Source organism: Erpetoichthys calabaricus, chromosome 7 (assembly GCF_900747795.2).
Source record: "Erpetoichthys calabaricus chromosome 7, fErpCal1.3, whole genome shotgun sequence".
In the NCBI taxonomy this organism is placed as follows: domain Eukaryota; kingdom Metazoa; phylum Chordata; class Cladistia; order Polypteriformes; family Polypteridae; genus Erpetoichthys; species Erpetoichthys calabaricus.
Genome location: NC_041400.2, coordinates 171,098,006 through 171,121,948, shown reverse-complemented (window position 1 = coordinate 171,121,948; position 23,943 = coordinate 171,098,006). Strand labels below are relative to the sequence as shown.

Below are 23,943 nucleotides of genomic sequence, written 5' to 3'. Positions count from 1 at the left end.
AATGGGCATACTGGCTACGTTGGGGGACCATGTGGTCTTGGGAGGTCCAGGTAAGGGGATGGGGATCATCTCGGCCCTGGCCTGGATACCAGTGTGACCCCACCATCCATCACACTACCCATCCATCTATTTTTCTTGTGCTATTCATGTCCATTATATAGTGCCTTTCATGTTTACCTATCTATTAGTAGATTTGCATGTAACAGACCTCTGTCTCACCCAGGAGAAGCACATGGATGGAACCAACAATGAACAGGGCAGCAATTCCATCACAGAGTACCTGATACAGCCACCTTGACTCACGTCTTGTTAGCTTGGAGTCACCAATTAACCTATCATGAAAATTTTGGGTTGTGCAACGGAATTAATGCACCCACACAAACGTGGTCACAGTTAAGGTACAGCCTATCACAGATCGGACAAAAGGCAGGAATCAATTGCAGATGAGATGCCAGTCCATCACAGGCCACATTCTTGCACATCCACAGAACACCCATGTGAACATGCAGAGAAAAAGCAAACAGACACAGAGTCCGAAACTGCAGCAGGATTTGATCTGAGGTGCAGCGCAGGCTGCGGCCTCCATGATCTTGTACCTGAGAGCAAATGCAGTTGCTCTGATTCTCACCTATAATGTGTCAGGCAGTGTGGCTAAGAGTCTGGACTTCAAACTGTGAGGTTGTGGGATCAAATCACTTGACCTGTCTGTGCTCCAATTGGAAAAACAAAAGAAACATAATGAATTGTAAATGTAGTAAGCTGGATAAAGGAATCCGCCAAATAAATAAATGGTAATGTAAATGTCAGGGGTCCTGCGGCCCCCTATATATGCAATTCAGACACTGCCAGTGCTGAAATGCTAAGTCAGAGCACTGCGGCTGGCCCGTTGCCTTGAAGTCTTGTTGGATTCATAATTCACTTAAAAACGGAAATGTGATTCAAAGCAGTTTTGAAAAAGGATGAACTCAATACTGCGATAAACCGCACTGCCTCGGTGTGGTATTGCTGGTTTGAGAGGTAAAAGACGCCGGAGACCACTTGGGCTGCAATAAGATAACAGCAGCAGAACGAATATCTCTGGTATGAAGAGTCTGGGTGAGGACATCAGGCTGGATGGGCTGTGATGAAAAAGCAAGTGAACTGGACATGCAGTGGGAATAAAAAGTGAAGCATACAGCTGGAAGTTTTTGTTGTGACTTATCAACAGAAAAAGACTTTCATGTCAAAGTGAAAACTGATTTCTGCAAAATGATCCAAATTAATTACCAAGATAAAACAGGATTACATGGTGCCTGTAGAAGAGACCTGAGTTGCCTCGAAAGCTTGCATATTGTAATCTTTTTAGTTAGCCAATAAAAGATGTCATTTTGCTTGACTTTTCACTACATCATAATGGCTAATACGGTACAACACCCTAGTACTACAATATAAAACACAAAGTTGTTCATGTGAGTATTCAGCCCTTTAATATAACATCTCTAAATCCTCACTGGTGCAGCCAACTGGTTTTAGATGTTACAGAATTACTTCAATGGAGACCATCTGTCTGGGGTTTCAGTTGATCGCAGTCCAAATACACCTGACTGGGGAGGAACTCACTTGTTGTGAGTAACTATGGTGTGCTAACCTACAGAGTGAAGACAAACGAACACTCCAAGCAATCCAGATTAATCGGCGTGGTGGCATAGCACTGCTGCATCACAGCACCAGAGGACTGAATCCTAATCCTGGGCCTGTGTGGAGTTTGAATGTTCTCTTCTTATCTCGGACATATGCAGGTGAGGCAAACTGGCAACTCTAAACTGCTCACATATGAGTGAACATGGAGGTGTGTGTGTTTGCCCTGCAGTGGACTGGCACGCCATGTACGGCCTCCGTGACCCTGAATTGGACTAAACAGGTTTGAAAATACATGGAGAGCAACCAGTCCTTAGCCTTTCACAGCTAGTAGCCTACCATTATGCTGTTCTCTGTACTCAAGTTTGCTGCATAGACAAATCAATCCAAGTCTCCTTTATTCAGCACCTCTTGGCTTGTAGAAGAAACGTTAAATTGTGGTTTTTTTTTTAATCTTAAATCAGAATGAGGATGGTGCAGCCACCTCATGGATCCAGTGTCCTTGGTTTCTGGCTGCAGTCTGCCTGAACTTTGTGCGTTCCTCCTGTGTCTGGATGACATTTTCTCCAGGTACTCCACCTTTTCTTCCACATCCTCAAAGATGTGCTGGTTTGGCTAATTGGCAATTCTGTCTCAAAAGGTGTTGATCAATAATCACGTTTTGGCATTTTATGACTATCATGTTTACCGTTGTGTCAATGTATGAACTGGCGCTTATGCACCACTTCGTGTTTGCTTTGTCGGAGCTATACTCCCATTTCTCTTTTTTAGGCGCTATTTTTTCAATGCTTTTCATTTTTCGGAGTTATCTATATACATGTGCTCATTTTTCATATTAGCATATATTAGAAAATGCATTCTTACTAGCAGCTGTGCAGCCAGACGCACGGAGTCGCATTCTCGTCCTCCACGTCGTCTCCCCATCTCCGTATCTGAGCGGTGACAGCGTCCCACACATTCACTCCCCCCTCTTCTCCCCGGCAGCCCCAGGAAGGGGGCGGGGGAAACTGTGACGTCACTCGGTCTGTGGGCCGGGATGCCGACTGAGTGTGTGAGCGCAGAAAGCCTTGCAAGTCTCAACACACGTTGAATGGAGAAGAAAGTACGCGGTGCGAGGAAAGGAAGCTTTCGAAGGAGAAGTGTGTGCGAGTAGCAGGGAGCCATCAAGGACTCACGGAACGACTGAACCGATTTGAGGACCGGGCGCAGACCGTGCAGCAGAGCGGATCTCACGTGCGGCCACGCGTCCATTCATTGCCCGAATTCCAAACCGGGACAGACACCGCGGCGGGTTCGGTAAGTGACTACAAAAAATGTTTTAAACGGAAAATGTAAATAAACACCCGGGTCTCCCAGGCTGCATTGGCAGGTTTGTACTTTCACGGTACGCGGTTCGGGCGCAGCCCCCTCGTACGCTTTGCAGCTTCTTTCAAACAAAGTGTCCGCGCTGGGACGCTGGTCCTGCAAGGGAGACTCGCACGATTGTGCATGACTGGGGCGTGCGCCTCGGGGACACTGATGTCAGCAGAGCAGGCAGCGGCGTGGCAGGTCGCCGTCCTCCTAGGTGTGGAACTTGGCAGCCCCTCACTTAGGAGGGGTGCCTATGGTGAGATATTAGTTCGTGGTGAGCCGCTCACTGGCTCAAATAAAGAGTTTCTTGTCACATCGACCGGGCTGCTCTTACGGTGTTGTGGTCCGATCGCCGTATCCTTGAGTCACCAGATCACTGTTTTATGGTGGCTTTGTGTGTGGATCTATCGGTCGTCACTGCCTGCGGTGTGAATCTTGGGTGGCCAGCTCGCGCTTACAGGAGTCCGCATGCAGACCATCGCGCATTTCCCCTTTTGTTTTCCTCTGCACCGAAGTGTTTTAATTCTAAATTTTCACACTTTTATTTTGTAATTCCGAATCTGCATCGACCACGTCGCTTTTTTTGTGCGGTTTCTCACTTGGAGTTGTGCGCTTTTCTGTGATCCGACCACCGTTGGGCTTTCCGGTGCTGAACAGAGCGGCTCGCCGCTATTCTGTGCAGAGTTACGTGGCAGCTTACACTCTAGGGAAGGACAGAGTGGCCGGGGGTCGTCTTTAAGCGTCGTTAGACGTGTGTGGAGGGGGTCGTGCCAAGGTGCAGGGCACTGACGGCCGAGAGGTGCCGCCTTTAACCACCGGGTGGATCGCCGTGTCCGGATGTGCACAGCGGATTGGTGTAAATGGCAGGCGCCGGTGGTGCGCTCGGGTGCAACGGAAAGGCCGTTCACTCAGCTTGACTGTTTTACTCAATGAAAAAAAATGTTTGGTACTTGGATATTTCAGCCTGTTCGCAAAAGTAAACTGAATTGTTAGACGCAAGTGTCATTTTGTGATGGGGCATAAATACTGTGAATTGCGCTGTTTTAATACAAACACATTTTCATTTATATAGCGCCTTGCACATGCTCAAAGCCCAACGCAGAAATTCAAAATGGATAACTTGGTATGCATAATGTTGGATATAAAATAATCGCACAAAGAAGCAATAAATCAGAATAAAAATATAAAATTCTACAAGAAAAAAAATGAACAAATGACATTATTTGGGATGCAAACGCAAACCCTCCTGAGCACCTGGACAGACAGGGTAAATTGAAAGAAGGCTCAGAATGTTAAATGGCTTCCTGAACAAATACGTTTGAAGTTGTTTCTTGCCATTTAAGTTTGGTGCTCGCCCAATGACAAAAACTTACTTTATTTTGGCATTTAGTTGCCCTCCCTACATATTCAAATGCCCACTCAGGGTAACACCCTAGTGGTTTTGTTGGCAAGAATGGTTCCTGCCTTGTGCCCCTGTGTTGCCAGGATATGTGGATCCCTACCATTGGATTAGGCAGGTTTATAAAATGGATAGATGGATCATAAAGTAACCTCTGAGTGTTCAGACATCATCTGAGCGGACCAGGACTGAAGCTTTGTTTGGCGGGTTTGACCAGCGCAGTGCATCGCAATCCTGGAGGACCAAGGTGATGGTGGGCTTTTGTTGCGACTAAGCTGACAGCAGCAGTTTTGAGTCCCTTGCATAGTCTGACTGCTGCTTTACCTTCTCTTAGGTTTAAAGGATCACAAGTAATGTGAGTGTCACAATAATTCACTGTTCATCATTCAGTTTGGCGTTCGCTCCTCAGGAATACGCAGTCTTATAAGGGAGATTTTAGGCCATAAAAATAATCTACAGAGACTAAAAGTTGAGAAGTCACCTTAACAGCCAAGTGAATGTTTTGTTTATTAAGAGAAAGAGGAGGTTTATTTAAATGCCGCTGTAAGAGCAGGTGTCCAAGTTCGTGCCCTGAGCCTTTTGTGGGGCCCCTGTTGGTTTTCGCCCCTTTAAGGCAGCCTGACCCAGGCGTGGATTGTCACAGTGGATTCAACAGCTTTAACTTTTGAATGTTTTTTGTTTTATAACATGAGGCAAAAATTACAAAGTGAAACTTCAGATCTTTAATCATGCCCACCTTTTTTATTTTTCTGATGAAGTTGTTTAGATTTTGTGAGTGTCAATGTGTTATTTGTTTGCTTGCTGGTGTTGACTGATTTTTTTTTTGGCTGAATTGAAAATCCAAGTGGAGAGAAGCCAAATGTTTTCAGGTGATTTCATTTCATGGTGGGGGCAGCACGGCGGTGCAGTGGTTAGTGTTGCTACCTCATCGATGCAGTGACCTGGGCTTAATTCCATGCTCGTTTGTTATCTGATCAGAATTTGCACGTTCTCCCTGTATCTCTGTCGCTTTTCCTCTGTGCTGTCCTCAAGTTTTCATCCCCCAACACATGTGTTTTAGAGGAATCTGTGATTTTTCCCCATGTGGTCCTTGTGATGGACTGGAGCCTCATTAAGGAGTGATTCCTGCCTTATACTCAGTTCAACCAGGTTATGCTCCGGCCTGTCAAGAGTGTGAATGGGATTAAATGGGTTTAAGAATTTTATGTTAAAGAAATACTCCTTCCAGAAATGAGCATTTTTTTTTTTATCTGTTACTTTGTCCGTGTTGTTTGTAGTTATGGCCAAGATAATTTTTTTTTACCTCATACAGATAACATATTTCCTGATACAGTGGGAATCAGTGCTTTATAAACAGCAAACAATATCAAAGCGTTACTCGTGTCACTTATTTCACAGCTGTCTATTTGTACGCTCGCAAAATTCCAAACACTTGTATTCATGCTAAAATGTTGCTAAATAAACCACTTCTGAAAAACTGTCTTGTGAATGAAAGCAGAGTGCACTGATATGTGATTGAAAACCTGATTGGTTAGGAGTCCTGACCAGTAACGCTCATTCACCGAATACGATGCCTCAACATTGTGGAGAGTGGACATCTAGTGATTAAAACAGAAGGAAATGTGTGTGAAAAATATCAGATGGAAAGTATATGTCATATTTGGGCCCATCTGAAATGCAAATATCAGAATCAGAATGTCTTTATTGTCATTGTAACAAATGCAATGAAATTAGATGCAGTCCCTGCGGTGTCAAAATATAAATAAAATATAATTAAAAAAAAGGATAAGAAGAAATAAGGTAGAACGCAACATTCAATATAAGACCTTAATTGCACATGAACACTATTGCACAAGACGTCATCTATTGCACTGCTGCATTGGAGGTGATTAGGTGACATTCAGTGCCCTAATAGCAACAGGGCAGAAACTGTTACTCAGTCATTAGTCTTTGTTTTGATGCCCCTATATCTTTTACCTGATGGCAACAGTTGGAACATGTCATGAGCGGGGTGTGAGGAGTCTTTGAAGATGTTTTCTGCTTTCCTGAGGCAGCGAGAGCTGTGCAGTTAATCCAGAGAGGATAAAGAACAGCTGATGATCTGCTGGGCAGTCTTTACGATCAGCTGAAGTGTTTTTTTCTGCGCTCAATTCACCAATGTGGCTTCACAAACGGCCAAAGAAAAACTTGGAGGTTATGAACTTGTTGCTTAATGAACAATGATTGAGTAGAGAGATGGGTCTTCAATTCAGAGGTTCAGTAATGTTTTAATACTCTCCCGCTGTGCACTACTGTTGGATTGGTACTAAAAGTTTGACTTCAGGATTGATACCAGCTCTTGGACCTCAATACCAGTGCCAAAACCATTCTGAATTAAATAACGGATAACTCCTTCTAATCCCAGCTGCCCCCCTAGTTTTACAGCTGCGTCGTTCCCTGAGCCTGTCTGTACATGCGCCCCCCCTCACCCTCCAACCGCTATGCTGTACAATTGCACACTTCCCTCATTTTTTGCACTGACCAGTAAGTTTACATTCATATAAGTTCGAAGAGAGATGGGGTGGGGAGGGTCTGAATTGAGTCCCCCTTGTAGTTTTGATCTCGCTTATAAATGACAAAGAACAAGAAGCTTGAAAACTGCACCTCCCTTGTGTGCCACACTCCATACATTGATACGAGTAGCCTCCTCTTTGAACTATTCAGTTAGTGTGAAATGATTTGAGATTTGTGACATGGCGTGTTACCCTGTTGGAAGTAGCCATCAGAAGGGATAGACATGGTCAGCAACAATTCTCAGGTACGCTGTGGCATTCAAACAATGCTCATTTGGGGCCCAAAAGTGTGCCAAGAAAATATCGCCCACACCATTACACCGCCACCACTGTTGAACTGTTGATACAAGGCAGGGTGGATCCATGCTTTCATGTTGCTGATGCCAAATTCTGACCCTACCATCAGAATGTTGCTGCAGAAATCGAGACTCGTCAGACCAGGAAACATTTTTCCTGGCTTCTGTTGTCCAGTTTTGGTGAGCCTGTGTGAAATGTAGCCACAGTTGCCAGTTCTTAGCCTACAGGAGTGGCACCTGGTGTGGTCTCTTACTGTTGTAGCCCATCTGCTTCAAGGTTCAGCATGTTGTGTTCTTCTGCACACCTCAGTTGTAACAAGTGGTTATTTCAGTTACTGTTGTCTTTCTATCAGGTCAAACCAGTCTGGTCACAAGGCATTTTTGCCCAGAGAACTGCCGCTCACTGGATATTTTCCCTTTTTCGGACCATTTTCTATAAACCCTAAAGGTGATTGTGTGCGAAAATCCCAGTAGATCATAAGTTTCTGAAATACTCAGACCAGCCCATGTGACACTAACAATCAGGCCACGTTCAGGGTCACTTTAATCACCTTCCCCATTCTGATGCTCGGTTTGAACTTCACCAGGTCACCTTGACAATTTCTACATGCCTAAATGCATTGAGTTGCTGCCATGTGATTGGTTGATTAGATATTTGCGTTAACAAACAGTTAATAAAGTGGAAGGTGAGAATATGTATGTATGAGTATGTATATTGTAGAATATGGTTGGCAGCTTATCCCGGCCAATATCCCCAAGCCGCCAGATGGAGTCATCCCTGCAACATGTAGGGGCTCCGAATTCCAGCAGGGCATCATGGAACTGGGAGTCTTTCATCACAGCCCTGCTGGATACCATGGGGGCCGCCAGGGGATGCTGCAGGGATGCTCAAGGACTTGTATTTTCTGTATAACCCGGAAGTACGTCCTAGTCACAGGGACAGAGGAAATGACGTACTTCCGGGCTGAAGGAAAGGAGTTTTCACCCGACCCGGAAGGACTGAGGGACAGAAACACTTCCGGGTCAAGGACTTTAAAAGGACTGTGGGAAATCCAAAGCAGTGAGCCAAGTTGGGAGGAAGGGTGACTGAGCTGCGGGGAGTGGAGGAATAGTGTATTATTGGATGATTATTGATTGTTTATTGTGGATTATTGTGGAGTGGGGGTGCTTTGTGCACTTTATTAGAATTATTAAATTAAATTCTTGGACTTTCATCTGGTGTCTGGCGTATTGTCTGAGGGTTCAAGGGGATGACAGCGCCCCCTATCTGTCACAATATATATATTTATATAGTTCAATTCAGGGCAAGACAGAATACAAACATCCCCAAGTTGCCGGTCACATATGAGTCATTTAAACTAACATTCACATCTTTAGAGATATGGAAGGAAAATCCACCAATGTGCAGGGGGACCATGCAAGTGCAACACAGATAATGCAAGATTTGAGTCCAGGATGCAGGATCTGGAAAGCAGCAGCTGCACAAGTCCCTGTGCTAACACCGACAGTCGATTAAAGGGACAATGTGAAAATTTGTCATGCATGTTTTGTAATCTTTTTGAATAAGTTGTATGACCCATCTTCATTATGGTGAGTAATAATTTAAAACTTGAGTTAAGGTATGTAGTGCAGGTAATAGACTGTGGACCACCATATCCGTTAGCTGAGATCGTCTACTTTTTCTTTTCATTTGGCTACAGACAGATGACCATATTGTACTTTAGGACTGGGCCTCTTATGAATGTGATACTCAATCCAGGTACATTTTACTGCTGCTTTCATGTCGTTGGAATGTCAGTTGATATGCCAGGCTGTTATATTGACGAACAATCAGTACAAGCCTAAATTGTGATGTGGCAACATGGGAACGAGGTGTCTGCAGGGTTCAGGTCAGAAAAACAAACATCTTCCCAGGTGGGTCTGAGGGTAGACATGGAATAAGAGGCCAGAGGCAGATACACCTTTTACACCATGAGCTTCAAACTGATGAAAGGAGCCAATTTACTGCATTGAAAAAGAGTCTTCTACTGAGAAGAACTGGATGGCACAGCAAGCCCTGCCTCCGCCCCACTGGTGCATTTTCCAGAAAAGCATTTTTAACAGACATGGTTTATGTATTACAAAAAAAATGAATCGTGGGTTTTGCATGCTGCCCTTTATATATTAGTATGTTACCTTTATGTCAATTAATGTGAGATCCATTGAGCTAAGATCTGGGATTCTGTCTTTGAGTTGCAGAGAAGACCATCCAGCTGTCGTATTAGTTGAACGGCTCATCATGGGACACAAAGCCTTCAGTGTGACTGCTGTTTGCCATATAATGCAGAATGTCAGTGGATGCTGTCATTGTTGGTCTCTCTGGTTTGCTTATTTGCTTTTGCAGACCTGGTTGTTGACCTGGTAGAAATCCTGAATGTCAGCTGTGAAAAGGCGATGTTTAAATTCAAACGGTGAATTGAGAGACACGGCCGAGTTGTCATGACTGCTAACAGCTCGTGGGATGAGAGCTCCCTAATTTGTTTTCTTTTGTGTGCTGCCGTTTACAACTAAAAGCAAACCTTTACTGCAGCCACCGCATGTTTCTGACACACATGCGTTGTGAACGGCCGTCTTTTACAGCCTGCACTCACAATTCTAAAGTTTTGCTGAATTGGCATTTTGCGCTCTTTGAAAGTAACTGGACTCTGGTCATTATTTTGTAATTTCCAATTTTTTTTTACTTTTTTCTAAAGGGAATTGTGTCTTTCTGACTGGAGGGTAGGGCAGGGTCTTAGATCACAGGCTTGTCTTTGGCAACCCAATGACTACAGTCACTCGCAATGCATTGTTCAAGTCTTGGTGTTGGATTTCCTTTGTCAGCTGTAGGCTGCGTTCCTCTAATTTTTTTTCTCCTTTGCTTTACTCTAATAAATTATTCTTGAATGTCCATATCCATTTGCTGTCTTTTGTTCCTGTACATCACAAGCTTGCTTGCATAATCTGCTCCCATTTATGTTATTTCTTACTTTCTGTGATGGCAAACGACTTGGGTTATGTTAACCGTGTGGAGCTAAAGAGTGACGACTAGTCGGTCTTCATGTCAAACAGCACAAGGGGCTCTTTCCGACAGAAGTTTGGAAGGCAGTCTACTTAACAGAATATAATTTATGAAGACATTATTTTTAGTATTATTATTGGGTGTCAGTCTGACGCCTTTCTTTCCCCAAGGTCGACTTACAAGATCAGGATTCGCAGCACCACGATGTTGTTTTACTCTGGCTGATGGCCCCTCGTTTGGATTTCTGGTAATGTCTTTAGGATGAATTTCTAGCTTTCTTTTTAGATCCTCACATTTCTTAATGGTGAAAGCTTTGATCATTAATTAGCCATCTTTGAAAGAATTTTGCAGACACTTGATGCATGGAGAGGTTTTAAAGGATAAGGTTGGTATTTTTCAAATCGAGGTTATTTTTTCCACAAACTTGCTATATACCATGTATACTCACCTATAAGTCGGGTCTTGAAACCCGAAAAATCGATCATAAAATCAGACCATGACTTGTACGCCTGTTCAGAAATGTGACACTTATTTATTTATTTTTTTTTACATCTTCTTGTTTCCTCCAGTCTCGCACCAGTTTCTCAGACACATTGAATTTAGTTGCAGCAGCGCAGTTACCAATTTCTTTCTCCACTTCAACGACTTGTAATTTAAAACCAGCTTCACATTTTGTTCTGATCGAATGCTCCATCGTAGATAAGTGATGCACTTACAGTAAAGGTGTATGAGGGTGTGAGATACAAAAAACACAAATCAGTGCAAACATCGCTTCAGAATAGTTTGGGTATTACTGTGTGGTCACGTAGGTACAATACATAGAAAAATAAAAGGCCGTGTGTGCCGTGGTTACTCTTTCAGGTGGGCGTTAGCATATCATAATCTCCTGGACCAATAGTGTGAGTTTTCCATATTTGACTTATATGACCAACATTATAAAATACCATAAATTATAAAATCAAGACCAGACTTATCCGCGAGTATGCATTTGCCATGCAAAATTGTTTTGTAAAGTTAATTACTTTCAATCAATTAAAAAAAAATATCCTGCCTGCAGTGGTGCTTTAGATAGATAGATATTTTATTAATCCCAACATTGTAGTCTATGGGGCACAGAGGAAAAGCTTAAAGAATTACCCCATATATCCATTTTTTAAGCCAAGACAGTTGTTGGCTGACTCACTCTAAAGAAGATTTGATATGCTTTATCAATCCTTGAGGGGAAAATCGTTTTTTCACAAGATCTTTGGGGGTCAGAGCTCAGGGTCAGCCATTGTATGGAGCAACTTTCAGGTTAAGGGCCTTGTTCACAGGCCCATCGGGGTCGGATCCTCTCTGGCAGTAATAGCATTTGAACCGGCAACCTTCCAGATACCAGCGCAGATCCTTAGCCACAGAGCCACCATTCTTTATGTCATCAGCAATCATTCATCATCTCAATTTTTTTCTTTTACCTTAGTGATCACTTCATCATTGCATGATATCACAGATTGCCCAAAACACTGTACAGTGGTACCTCGGTATACGTACTTAATCCATTCCAGATCCTTGAACTTATAGCAAACAGGATGTATACCAAACAAATTTTTCCCATAAGAAATAAAGGGAAAATGATTAATCCGTTCCCATGAAAAAAATCCTATTGTTATTGGTACATTATACATTGATGGGGTTGTATAAAATACTTTAAACACTGCTTAATACTAAAATACATAAATACAAAAGCAATTAGATGAAATAAATGAAAATTTAACCTCGCTTTACTTTTTAATGACGTCTTTGTTTTTCACAATCGTAGATACCGTCGTTCTCGGCATATGGTATGCAGCAGCCAAGTCCCAGATACGCATGCCACCTTCATACTTTTCAGCAATCAATTCAAATTTATGTGAAAAAACACAAAATCACGTGAAAATTCACAGAGAGTTACAGCGCGGGTTGTTCACTGAATGCTAGCAACTGGCGTACTGACGCTCGTGGGCAGTCGTGGCTTTTTCTCGAGAGAGAGGTAAACAAGGGTAGTGCGCGGTATTCTAGCACGCGAGTCGTATTCCAAACAAAGGTCGTATACCAAGCAAGATTTTTCACATCCAAACAGGACGTATTCTGAAGCGGACGTATACCGAGGTACCACTGTATAAGATATGCATAAGACGTGTATTGTGTTAGGTAACTCATTACTTTAAAAACTTATCGGACTACGTAACACACATTACTTTAAACGTGATACCCTACTGCTCTTAACATTGCGTGAGTTTAGCACTGTATGTTTAAGTCATCAACATAAATGTATCCATTTGTGAAATATTGAGATAGATTATATCAACCAGGAGAAGGAATAATGTAATCACCTGAACATTTGCTTCTGGAAATTTTATTTTATGGACACTTCTACTGGCTGCTGAAAGCTTGTGCAAAAAAAAAAAAAAGTATGTGTTCAGGCTGACAGAGTGCTATGGACACGCTCAGACTACAAAATCCTTCACAGCCACCTGGTTATGAGTTTACATGGCCACAAAATCAGATTATTCGCAGAGAAATCAGCCTTTCTCGGAGGCCAATAACGCGATTTCTCTAATCGGAATAAGGGCTTACATGGCATTTTAAAAATCAGGTTTCAGTGAATAATCGTGTTATTGAAGCGCATGTGAACGCGCTAAGAGTGGGCCCATCAGTATCCACATCCAGAGAGATTATACAGTACAGTAATCCCTCGCTGTATCGCGCTTCGCCTTTCGCGGCTTCACTCCATCGCGGATTTTATATGTAAGCATATTTAAATATATATCACAGATTTTTTGCTGGTTCGCAGATTTCTGCGGACAATGGGTCTTTTAATTTCTGGTACATGCTTCCTCAGTTGGTTTGCCCAGTTGATTTCATACAAGGGACGCTATTGGCAGATGGCTGAGAAGCTACCCAGCTTACTTTTCTCTCTCTCTCACACTGACTTTCTCTGATCCTGACATAATGGGATTGAGCAGGGGGGCTGTTCGCACACCTAGACGATATGGACGCTCGTCTAAAAATGCTGAAAGATTATCTTCACGTTGCTATCTTCTGTGCAGCTGCTTCGTGAAGCGACATGCTGCACGGTGCTTCGCATACTTAAAAGTTCGAAGGGCACGTATTGATTTTCGATTGTTTGTTTTTCTCTGTCTCTGTCTCTCTCTCTCTCCCTGCTCCTGACGGAGGGGGTGTGAGCTGCCGCCTTCAACAGCTTTGTGCTGCGGTGCTTCGCATACTTAAAAGCCAAACAGCCCTATTGATTTGTTTGCTTTTCTCTATCTCTCTGACAGTCACTGCTCCTGACGCGCACTCCTTTGAAGAGGAAGATATGTTTGCATTCTTTTAATTGTGAGACGAAACTGTCATCTCTGTCTTGTCATGGAGCACAGTTTAAACTTTTGAAAAAGAGACAAATGTTTGTTTGCAGTGTTTGAATAACGTTCCTGTCTCTCTACAACCTCCTGTGTTTCTGTGCAAATCTGTGACCCAAGCATGACAATATAAAAATAACCATATAAACATATGGTTTCTACTTTGCGGATTTTATTATTTCGCGGGTGGCTCTGGAACGCAACCCCCGCAATGGAGGAGGGATTACTGTACATACATCAATAAGAATTCTAATAGGAGTTGAGATTTTATAGCGCGATATGTGGAGTACAATTCAAAGGAGGTTTTGCTTAAGTTATAAACTTCAAACCTCATCTGAGGTAGTGTGTATGGTTTTAGTCTCCATATTCACAAAAATGACATTAGCAAGACTAGAGAAAGTCCAGAGGAGAGCAGCTAGGCTGATTCTGGGACTGAGCGTTATAACTCTCATTGAAGGAGCTGAGACTTTTCAGTTTAAGCAAATGGAGATGAATGGATGACATGATGGAAGTGAAGGGAATGAGTACAGAGGACCCCAGCTGTTACTTTAAAATGAGTTTGCAAGAACACAGAGACATTTGGTAACTTGTTAAGAGCAGATATCACACAAGTGTTAGAAAGTTTTTCTTTACGTAAGGACATGTGGAATAAATGACCAAGTAGTGTTGTAGAGAGTAGGACCTTCAAATCTTGACTTGAGGCTATTTTTGGAGGAATTAGGTAGATAGTGTGGATATACTTGTTAGGCATAATGCTCTGTTCTCGTCACCATTTTTATAATGTTCTAAATTTAGGACCCTATGAACAAAAGTTGATATATCATGGAATTTAAAGAGGGTGCACTTATTTTTTCAAATGTGCTGCATATGTAATAAAGATGGAAGCCATGCTGTGTCTATGATCAGCCTATTATTATGCATAAATCCCAAATTTAAGAGCCACAATAAGACATACATATGTTATAGAAAAAGTTTCCAATTGGATTGCAGCTCTCTGTTTTCATAGCTTGTTAAGTCAATGTCAGGGTGACGTTGAGCTGCAAACCAAAGCCTACAACTGGAGGCTCTGTTGTCTCCTGGGGCAGTGCCAGTTGTGCACACCAGCACACCCACACATACTGGGACAATGGAAGAGTTAGGAGGCACAAATCAGGATAATGATGAGTTGGAGCGGAAATTGGAGCCTCTGGAGGAAAGCCATTTGCACAACTTGCAAGGACCACAAAATGTACATTAACCATATCTGTGAGGACATGCTGTGTTTTTATCTTGGTTTACAAAATGACAAAACTTTCTTTAACCCCATAATTCAGTTCTGGCTTGAATGGAGACCTAAGTCTATCCCAGCCAGCACCCATTCAGAAAACAGCCCTGGACAGGGTGCCAGTCTGCTGCAGGGCACATTCACAAAGGCCAGTAAGTAATCGTCTGTTAACCTAACCAGCACGTCTTTGGAGATGTGGGAAGAAGAGTGGAGAAACTACACAGGCCAGGGCTGGATGGTGTACAGCTAGTGGAGAAGAACTGAAAAACCCACATTTTAAAATGGTGCGTTACCAGGATTTTTGGAACTGGAAGTAGCCCTATGCTTTCCTCTTGCCCACCCCTCGCCATTCCCTCAACACTCTGTAGTGCATACATGTACGAGGTGTGATCAAAAAATATGATGAAGTTTAAATAAAAAAAAAATTTACAGTAAAAGATACATTGCTATTAATCCCCCTCAGAATACTCCCCTTGCTTTGAACACTCTTTTCCCATCATTCTTGCCACTTTCTGAATCAGTTCTGGAAGGCTTCTTTCATGAGCGTCTTTAGTTGCGCTGTTGTGGCTGCCTCGATGTCCTGAATTGATTCAAAACATTTAGCTCTCATGGGCATTTTAACTATGGAGAAGAGCCAGAAGTCTCACGGTGCCAGGCGGATGAGGACACACCGTAATGTTTTTATTTGACAGAAATTGCCGTACCAGAAGTGGCGTGTTGTCATGATGGAGGATGAAACCGTTTGCCCCTTTCTCAGGTCGTTTTCTAAGGACGTCGTTTCTTAAATGCTCTAGATAGACAGATAGATACTTTATTAATCCCAAGTTGAAATTCTAATAAGACCGTATCATATTCAGAGTTCACCGTAGTGTTCCTGGGTACAAACCCCACTTGCACAATTCCATCAAGGTCAAAAAAAAAACAATCCTTATCGCCTTGATGTTGGATCTTGATTGACGTGCATTGAATCAAGGCAGCCATGACCACTCAACTAAAGACACTCATAAAAGTGAACTTCCAGAACTGATTCAGAAAGTAGCAAAAGCGATGGGATAAGTGTGTCCAAGGGAGGGAGGGAGAGTATTCTGAGGGGGATTCATGGCAATGTGTCTTTTTCTGTAATCATTTTTTTTATTATTTAAACATTCACCGTATTTTTTGATTGTACCTCGTAAAAACGTCCATTCTGAAGACTTCACTAAACAAAACCACATTCTTTGTGTTGAGACCTCATGGCAATGCCAACCCATTATAACTTCAACATGATCGGGACTTCACAGGGGACCCCCTCTTTATTACAATCGAGACTTAACGGGGAACACGCCCCATCCTTTACTCCTCCCTAGCCCCCCCCCCCATTTGATTCGACGATTGTACACTTCATGCCTTCAACCTATCAAGGGCAAGGTGGCACAGCGAGGCTGGAGTAATGTGGGGTGGTTTGGTACCAATACTGAGGTCCGAATGGTGGTATCGTCATAGACATCAAAATTTTAGCCCCAGTCTGACATTGACACAGACACAGGGAAAACTTGCAGACTCCATTCAAACACATAACACTGGATCCACTATGCACTGCGCCACAGGGCTGTCTTTTTTACCACTTTTTTTTTTTTTTTTTTTTTGCATAAAATGCAAAGAACAAAAGGACGAGGCTGAAAATTCATGTTGGTGCAGTTTGAGTTGTGGTTTACAGCCATATTAGCACGTAGGATCTTTCTGCTTTGTGCTCTGGGTGTTGATGCTCTGTAAGATCAGTACAACACTTACTTGCTGACAATGGATAAAAACAGAAAAGGGAGAAAAGATTTTGGCATTGCTTGCATTTACTTTTGGCCCATAAAATTGCTATAATAAAATGTCTCCCTCCTTCATTATGTTTGCAAAGCCTTTAGTTGAATAACATTTTTATTGCCAAAAAGTAAAATACCAAATTCAAGCCTATTCATTCATGCTTGGCAGCTCCATGTGTAATTATACTAACGGCTGCTTTTGTGTAGTTTAGGAGACAGGGTTTGTGTGTGTGTGTGTGTTTTAAAGATGTCAGCTTGTTTCATATACACGGTTTTTCTTGTTTGGTGTAAAAATGAGGTATGTGAACAGGCATCCCCCTGCCATCTTGAAGGTGCAGGCAAAAAGTTAAAACCACTTTGAGTAAATTACTTCTCTCTGAATCTCAGGATTAAAAGAGAAATTCAAGTTTTCATTATCATTATGTTGTAAAATGTATTCGTATATATACCTGCATTGCCCTTTGATGACCTGGTGCCCTGTCCAGGGCTGTCACCTGCTTTGCACCCTGTGTCACCAGGATAGGCTGTGGCTCCCCGGTGAGCCTAAATTAGATTTGGTGGGTTTGTAAGCTTGCATTTTGTAACCTGTCTATCCGGTTCAGGAACAAGTGCTGACCACAACAACACTGAACCCAATCCAGGAGCATCATGGACCAGCCTAGAACCGCCAAAGAGTACACATAACCTGCTTGACTTTGGGGCATGAGAAGGAAAAAAAACAGTCTTTTAGGAGGGTAATCCAGACAGACTTGGGGAGAATGAGCAAACCACTCACAGACAGTGGCGGGCACTGGTTTTGGGAGCTGTGAGGCAGCAGGGCTGAATACTGTGCCATCCGCCTCTATCTATCTGTCTGTCATTTAGTGCCTTCTATCTATCTATCTATCTATCTATCTATCTATCTATCTATCTATCTATCTATCTATCTATCTATCTATCTATCTATCTATCTATCTATCTATCTATCTAGTATATAGTGCCTTATCTATCTGTCTATCCTACCTTTTTACCTTCAGTTATAGTAGCTGCCATTTGCACCTTCCATGCCCAGCTACACGCTAAGAGCACATTTAGTAACTGACAGGACCAACCTGTTTGGATGGAAGTTCCCGGCACAGAGTTTCCTCATAAAGTTCCGGTTATTGTGATTCTCTCTTGAGTGCCGGGCACGAAGAAGCGGTGAAAGTCAATGTTACGCGATATTGTTTGTTTTGTTCCACATGATAAACATCATTCTCTTCTAAAAACATCATGTACAGTTTCCTGGTCTTCCCTTGAGTGTTTCCCGTTACCTGATGGATCAAATCCATGGCTGAGTAGCAGGACGGTATGCTAGTAAAAAGGCTAAGTACATTTTGGCAGACCAGACAAAACTCTTCACATTCCTTTTATTTGGAGGGAAAATGTTTACAATTCAGGAGTGGATTTTCTTTTGTTGTCTTTCATAACATATAAAGACACTTAATACATGCAAACAGTGATCTGTTGATGATAATAAAAAGTTGGATGTTAGCAGCGCAGCAGGGCAGATTAAAGGCCTCTCTGTAATGAGGGATTACTCCTAATTTGTCTCTGTCAATATTGACAAAGCCGAGGCCCACACCTTCTAACATTTGTTCGCTCATTCTTGCTGGTTGTTGGCTGACAGGCGGTGTCACCTGTGACTGGTGCAGACAGGCATTAAGAATCCAACATCAAGAACGGCCCAAGCTTTCCGTCTCCTTAGGCACATTTGTGGTGTATAATGGCACGTGTTCTTTTACTTGATTTGCTTTACCTGTCATTTAATATTTTGTAGATTGTGCCTGTGCCGTGCACCAGTTCCCCACCATCCTGACGTGGGTATGTGGTTGTGTCAGTTCCAGTGTTGTGATCATCTCCAGTAACAGACACACCAGGTGATAGATACGTAACTCTGCGATTTTGCTTTTTAAACATTCTGAACGATTGCTGTGTTTCACATAAGATGACAAGACAATGTGGCGTCGTGTTGGATTATATAATGAGTCACTTCGGTGTTCATTTATGACATTTTTTATTTCTATAAAAACTCAGTGCTTGTAAAAGTAGATCCCAACATACTGTATTCGTCAGTGGTTTGCCATCTTAAAAATATTCAGTCACTAGTGAAGATGATCCATGTAGCTAGGCAGGAGGAGGAGTGGATGTTGCGAGACAGCGTCTTGTGTGCCGTGCAGCTGCAGTGGGCTCCGTCCCCCCCCATGACTTTGAACCTCGCTAAGTGGGTTCAGTTGATGGAAGGATGGAAGTTGTTGCCAGTATCTTCTATACGTGGGGATCTCTGCACATTGAAGTAAGTAACTGCATTAACAGAAGCATCTGCAAATGGTTAATGAACCACAATGTCAATAAACTTTTCTAAGGCGGAGAATCGTTTAAAAATGCAGATCACTGGCACAAGGGTTTCCAACGGGCTAAATTAATGGGAGTGTAGGCTACATACAATAACAAGCTTTCAATTAACGTCTAACTGTGTCTTCAAATTCTAGCTCTTGGGCTAACTTCAGCTACTAATTTGAAGCTTAATAAATCTAAAGAAATCGGTCATTCTGCTGGATGAAAAACTGCTGTTTTTTTTATTTTATTAAAGTACTCCCTGTATACAAAGCAGGCCACAATCCCCCTCAGAGTTCTTAGATTCTGGTGGGTGCATTCAGCATTGACTTTGCATGTTCTACTTTTTATTAATTGTCACCACAGATTGTGTTTTGAGACCACCTTCTCAATATCATTATGAGGAGAAAAATTGACCAGGAGGTGTAAAACGTGCTTCTTAAACACAGTCACAATACAGGCAGAGGACAGAACTGAGAGGACAGAGAGATCGAGACATCAGAAGGGCAAAGTCGAGGAGTGGAATGGATTACGGAGCACTGGGGCCTACTTTAATCATAGCTAACTACAGGTAAAATTCCATTACAACGAAGTACCACAGACCTAAAAATATTTTGTAGTAATGAGATTCTGTATTTGTCACTATAGTGCTTTCTTTAACTTGCGTCCAGACGTCTGCAATCATTTCAATAGCTTCTTTCGTTTTAATTTTAATCTCCTCCTGTCTACAAGTTTTGCTGACAAGAATTTTTCTCTGCATTTCCTTGCAATAATACACATGAAGGGCGCGAATGATGCCCATATCCAATGGCTGAAGCACTGCCGTGCAATTGGGTGGGAGGAATTCAACGCAAACATTACGTAAATGCGGAACCATGTTGTGGGCAGCACAGTTATCAATCAGAAGCCGAATCATCCTTTTCTTCTTCTTCATATTGTGAGGTTTCTGAACTCTTTTGGGATCCTGGGATCCTCCCCACCCAACGGGAACGACATGCTGAAGTGTGTCCCGAAGCGCGATTGCCGTGTCTGTGTAAGATTGTTTGCCGGTGCAGGGCAACAGCAGGCTCACAGCACTGCAACAAAGTGACATAGAAGCAAATCATGAAAGATCGTGGTCGCGTTATAAGTCCCTTTACACCCCAAAACAGGCTGAGTCTCAGTACTTTAGCAAAAGCAGCTTTATTCAGCTTGAAACAGGAACAGCACGGTTATTTATTGTAGTGGGATCTGCCACTCTACTCACACACAGACACAGCAGTCAGGCAGAGTCATGGCCAGGTTAGTGGCCAAGTAATCGTGTGCTCTGCATTTACATTGTTCCTTGGATCACCCATCGAGATCTTTTCTGTTTGCTTTGGCGGTGAGACTCAGCAGCACTGTGCCCCGACAACAGAAAAACAGTCTTCCACAGACGCGGTGATCGCACTTTGGGAAGCTCTTCGGCATGTCGTCCTGTTGGGGAAGATCCCAAGAGAGTTTAGAAACCTCACAACAGTGACTTTGCTTTTTCTTGAATGAGTGACCGCATTAATAGGAATGTTTCTCGAACAAGCATCACTGAACCACATAAAAATGGTGTTTTTGACGTCTTCAAATGCAGCAGTTCGCATACGTTTGCAACCTGAGATTTTTCTTCTTTGTTTGCTCGGTCTTTCAAGAAAGTTGACACTGTCGATGGCGAAATTCCGAATTCACTGGCAACGTCTTTTTTTCTTTTTGTCGGAATCGAGATCCGCAAAAATGTAGTTTTTTTTTCTAATGTGAACTGTTGTCGTTTTTTTCGTGTCTGCCGTTTCTATAGGAGGGTGACTATGAGTTCAATTCCAATGGATGTTTTTCAAATGTTGACGAGCGATAAGCAAAAGGCATCACTGAAAACCCCCAAAAACAAACATAGCCTAAAAAAACAGTATGAGGAAAGTTCGAAGAGTACAGTGTTTCTGTTTGGGAAACGTTATGCACAACTGAGCTGTAACCACAGAACTAAATGCTTTGTGGATGATTCATTCGGGTACTTCAAGGTCTTTTGGGCACTTCATTGTAATGAAAGTATCTGCTGGATGTATTTTGTAGTAACGAGATTTCTATAGACTCTGTCATTTGTAGAAACTGTCTGGACCATAAAAATACCTCATTGTAATGAAAATTTTGTTGCAAAGATATTCGTTGTAACGGAATTTTACCTGTATCTCTAAATCGTCTGCAAGATTCGAAAGTGTGTTCACTGAAGAATAGTTATAGATATGAATGCCATTTTTATAGCATCAAACGTTGTGATGTCAGTAGCAGGACTGAATTGGTCACATGACTCAGACTGTTGTGTCAACAAAGAAAATGAGAGTTAATGTTGAAATAAAGTTTAAACTGTGACCAGTAGGGGGTATTGCAGCAGCTCAAACCTCGGACATAACCACCATGATACAAGCCTCACGTTCAAATACGTTTTATTATAAAAAAGTACCTTACAAAAGGCTTTGACAGTAACAAAACATGTGTGCTCTTTTCCTTCTCTCTTTCTCTCTCCTTTCACTCCTTCAAGCAAGTTCTGCCTTTCTTCTACCCAACTACAACTCAGCTGGATGAGGTCGACTGGCTTCTTTTATTCTTTTAACTGCAGCACCCACAGAGCCCCACAAAGCTGCCCTATAGGACTACAGCTCCCAGCATGCCTTATGGGAGTCTGCACAGGTAGCTATGCCCAGGGAGGCTGCCACCTAGCGTGTTGGAGTAAGCATGTAGCCCTTGAAGTACATGTGTTTTTACGTTTAAGCAGTGTTTATCTGCTAATATCAATAAATTGAATCCGTGCCTTAGAATATGTAGATTTTTTTTTTTTTTTTGAGAAATGGTGAAAACTCCTTTTTTAAATTAAGCTTTATTCCATATATATTAACATATATGTTTCATAAGCGCAATACATAAGAAATTAAACAATATAGCAGCTTACAATTATGAGAAGGATATTTTCTTATATGACACATATTTATTGGATAAATATCTTCTCTGCATATATTATTTGATTAAAAAGATGCAATTTGATGGAAATTGTATTTATTTCTATATTTTTAATATTGCTGGAAAATAGGCCTGTAGAATTTCATTTTGTTAATAACAGATGAACACTTAACAACAATAGTTTAATTATAAAAATGCCAAAGTTAACACTTAGAACATAAAGCTTCTCTTCATTAGGTTATGCAGGAGTTTAGTTAGTGTAAAAGGTAATATACTGAACATCTGTAGAAACAGAGCAAGCTAACGTCATGTATAAAAAACAAAAATGGGTTCGCTGAAACTGTTACTACCCCGACATAAGAAATTTAACAAACTGATGCTGGTATTTGTAAAGGAACACACTGTTGATGTTTTTGTTGTGTTGTACTTTTCAACAGTACTTCTTTCATTACAAAAATCCATTTTTGGAAGTGAAAGGAGAGAATTGAAATAAATGTGATCCATTGCTGGCCAAACAGCAGGAAGCATGTTTGCTCATCAAAATGTCACTTTCAAATATTGTAAAAACTGATTAATTAATTACATAAGAAACCTAAGAATTTGACAAACCAGAGGAGACCATTCAGTCCATCAAGCCCATTTGTTTAGCTAAGCTTTCCCAATATGTCCTCCAGATTCTTCTTAAAGGTGGTCTAGGTTTCTTCTTCAACTCCGTGTCTCAGTAGTTTGTTCCAGAGTCCCACAACTCTTTTGCGTAAAGAAGTGCTTCCTGGCTTCAGTCCTAAACATCCTTCACCTTAATTTCCACTGGTGTCCTCGAGTACAGGATTCACTGTTAAGACGGAAGAATGTCTGCTAGATCGGCTTTATCAATGCCTTTGAGGATTTTGAAGACTTGGATCAGGTGTCCACTCGGTCTCCTCAGCTTGAGACTAAATAGGTTTAAATATCTGAGTCTGTCAAAGTGTGACATTTCCATAAGTCCCATGATGCACTTGTCAGCTCTCCTCTGCACAGCTCCAGGTACTGCCATGTGTTTCTTGCACCATGGTGACCAGAACTACATGCAATACTCTAGACATGGTCTTACTAGTGCATTATATAGTTTGATCATAACGTCCTTTGACTTAAATTCAACATTTTTATGATCTAACCTAACATTTTATTTGACTTTTTAATTGCTTCTGTACCTTGCTTAGTCGATGAAAATGTTGTGTTAAGATAGACCCCTTACTCCTTTTCAGAGGTTGCTTCCTGTATGACCACGTCACCCATCTTGTATTTATAATTGATGTTCTTTTTGCCCACGTGTAGCACTTTGCACTTTTCTACATTAAACTGTTTTTTCCTGGTGTTTGCCCAGTTCTGAACGTTGTCCAGGTCTTTCTAAATTGTTTTTGATGCCACCTCATTGTCTGCCATTCCTCCCATTTTAGTGTCATCTGCAAATTTGACAAATTTACTAACTACAGTAATCCTTGGGATTAATAAAGTATCTATCTATCTATCTATCTAATCCCTCCTCCATCGCGGGGTTTGCGTTCCAGAGCCACCCGCGAAATAAGGAAATCCGCGAAGTAGAAACCATATGTTTATATGGTTATTTTTAAATATTTTAAGCCCTTATAAATCTCCCACACTATTATAAACATTTCATGCACAATTATACAGCATAAACCCTTTGTATTCTCTTAGATATTAGGTAAGATTCGTTGAAATTATGTATGTAAACACAGTTTACATACAATAAAACCTAAATATTATTTTAAAGATATCGAGCGTCTCCGATATCACATATGTTACAGCCATTACGACAGACAGGCCACCATCAATAAATACGTACAATGCAAGAAAAATTGTATACAGTAAAATGTGTGTACAGTGACACTAAACTATGTACATGTAATAAGTACTGTACGTAAATAATTAATTATGGTTACTC

The 23,943-nt window shown here is 41.8% G+C and overlaps 1 protein-coding gene across 2 annotated transcripts in view; it reads left to right on the top strand.

Moving 5' to 3' along the window:
- Positions 1 to 2,638: 2,638 nt before the first annotated feature.
- The window catches only part of lhfpl2b (LHFPL tetraspan subfamily member 2b), a 251,811-nt gene continuing 230,506 nt past the window's right edge, over positions 2,639 to 23,943 (top strand). For both annotated transcript variants that reach the window (XM_028805713.2, XM_028805710.2), the window contains exon 1: positions 2,639 to 2,913. The gene's annotated coding sequence lies outside the window, so the exon portion shown is untranslated. The remainder of the gene's footprint in view (positions 2,914 to 23,943) is intronic.